This window comes from Astyanax mexicanus, chromosome 4, assembly GCF_023375975.1.
Source record: "Astyanax mexicanus isolate ESR-SI-001 chromosome 4, AstMex3_surface, whole genome shotgun sequence".
Classification (NCBI taxonomy): Eukaryota; Metazoa; Chordata; class Actinopteri; order Characiformes; family Acestrorhamphidae; genus Astyanax; species Astyanax mexicanus.
Window position 1 is genome coordinate 43,669,248 of NC_064411.1, and position 3,054 is coordinate 43,672,301.

The following is a 3,054-nucleotide window of genomic DNA, read 5'->3' on the forward strand; positions in this document are numbered from 1 at the left end:
TACATACGGCTCTGAAAAAAATAAGAGACCACTTCAGTTTCTGAGTCAGTTTCTCTGATTTTGCTATTTATAGGTATATGTTTGAGTAAAATAAACATGGTTTCTTTTTATAAACTACTGACAACATTTTCCCCAAATTCCAAATAAAAACATTGTCATTTAGAGCATTTATTTTCAGAACAAGATAAATGGCTGAAATAGCAAAAAAAGATGCAGAGATTTCAGACCTCAAATAATGCAAAAGATAAAAAATAAAACAAGTTCATATTCATAAAGATTTAAGAGATCAGAATCAGAGATCAATATTTGGTGGAATAACCCTGATTTTAATCACAGTTTTCATGCATCTTGGCATCCTGTTCTCCTTCACCAGTCTTACACACTGCTTTTGAATAACTTTATGCCACTCCTGGTGCAAACATTCAAGCAGCTCAGCTTGGTTTGCTGCTTGGGCTAACACGAGAACACCAACATTTACAAATGGAAAAACTGGAAAATTCTCATGATACTCTTTTTCTTTCCCCATTATAAGTTTGCTAAGAATAGTGAGTATCTGAGGGCTGTGAAGGATACATCAGTTGCATCTTTAAATTCTGATGAATAGACCAATAAAAAATGCTCCAAAATAACTTAAAATAAAATATTTGTATGACCCCAATTCCAAAAAAGTTTGGATGCTATAAGTAATGTAAATAAAAAACAGAATTTAAAATATGCAGTCATAAACTTTGGCCGATGAGAATTTTAAATAATTGAATTCTGTTTGTATTTACATTCATTCACATTGAAAGTTAGGTTGTACATTGAACCTTCTGTAAGTTTGCTGCTTTTGAGAAATGGTTTTGTGTAACAGCGACAAAACCAAAAAAGGTCACTGTAAGATACCATCTGTTGTTCTTCATATTGGGATGTAACTGATAACCCAAAATATCTTAATCTTGGTTCCGCTGTAGATTTCTTGAGTCACCTTTGGCTGAAAACTGAAATGAGACTCCTGAGGCCCTTGATATCAGTGAGGTCAGGTACTAATGTTTTATGATTATTTATTCCCACTCACCTCGAAGGTATTTGAGCTCCATGACTACAGAGAACACAGTTCTGCGGTGTCACAGTGGGAGCTTTTACTTTTTCTGGTTCAGTTTTGAGTGAAAATGAGAGTGTTTAACTGGTGCTCTCTTCATGAAGGAAGAAAGTAGTTAATCACGCCTGCTGGTGCCTCTGTGGTTAATTGATTCACTGTGAAACAGTAGCTTTCTTTCTCCAGATGGAAAGGCTTACCTTGTATAAATAATGAAGCAGCGTTATTTATTTATTAAATGCTGGCAACAGTTTTGTCGAGCTGCTCAATGTCAGAACTGTTAACAATGGTGGAATGACCAAAAATGTTAGTTTTTATATTTTACTCTCATTTAAATATGATAAATAAGAAAGAATATCTACAAAATTACCTTATGTACATGATTATCCCCTTAAAATGCCTTGTACTGTATACAAGCTACAGGTGTAGGTGATACAATACCCTATTTTTATGCAATAAAATTAGTTATTTACACTCTGAACATTTGAGGGCTTTAAAATCTACAGGACACTTGGAGAAGCTGACTGTTTTCTCTCTACTCCACTTAATAATTTCAGATCAGTAACAGGAATCAACCCAAATTCTGCATGTTTAAAAATAGACGAAAAATTTGACAAACATAACAAAACTAAAGGTTTGGAGCACATGAACTGTTTGATTTTTTGATTTTTTATTCATTATATTTTGCCATGTGCAGATTTTGCCATGTGCAAATTACAGTTATGCTTTTTTGTAATTTTCCTTATTAAACATGAAATACTTTTATGCAGACAAAAAGACAAAAAAAATCAGGCCTGTTAAAACTAGATTTGCAAAATGTGACATACCGTAATGTCTCAGGCAGATACAATATGTAAATGATAACAGGTGTTCCTCTGAATACACTGAGTCTTACCACAAGAAGGCATAAAAAGGCTCTCAGTGGCTGCTTTTCTGTAGTGTTCCTCTTAGTGATCGATCATTGACTGCTAGATGCACTTAAAAAGATTTTGCAAAGTTGACATCTTTGGACATGATGCTCATTTCAATGTACTGGTTGATATCTATGCTGTATGTCCACCAGCAACCATTGCTTTTTATTTACAGTGGTATTGTGAATGAAAAACCTAAAATGCTACAGACTTTGCTGTGGAAAAACACACTGCCCTAACTGTTGGTATGATGATCTGGGAGCCATTGCAGAGAAGAGTCAGTCGCCCCTAGTAGTGATACGAGGGACCATAACAGCTCAGCGATTTTGTATGTGCAGGACATCCTGTTTTGCCTCTTTTGGAATGGGGTCCCACTGATATTTTTTAGTAGGATAATGCTTTTCCACCAGATTGTAACCCTTTTTTGGTCTGCCCAGTCGCCAGATTGTGCATGAGTGTGCAGGATCTACAGGTCTGGCTGCAAGATGCCATACATAAGCTGCGTACCCAACCATATCTTATCTTGTATTCATACATCTAAATACATCATTGTTATATTAACGCATAAAAACTCCTTCTAGGTACAGTATTTTTTGTCTATAGCAATAGCAGCTCATCCCTATCTATTCACATTGAAGTTATAACATGTGTTTCAGCCCATATCATTCCTATAATCACTGGTCATAACCTTCCAAACTTGAATGTATGTTTAAAAACCAAAACTTTCTCTTAGAATATCATGAAACAGTATTATAGGCATTATGTAACACATTCATAAGCACATTTAGTTTCTGTTATTTAGCTTTTAGAGGTATAGGGTGTCTGTTTCTTTTCACCACTGCTGTAAACTATACTCCCGTATCTGAACAGTGTTTAGGCCACCACATCAAAACACTTCACATTTGAGCAAGCTGTTTGTGGACATACTTATGTACTGGTTATTTTGGGCCCTTGTAAACACATTATCATCGCAGTGTGTGCTTTAGAATAACCGATGGAGCTTTGTAGTGGTGTGTGAAAGCAGGGGCGTGGTACTTCAGTTAGTTTCTTCCACATCTCTCTCAC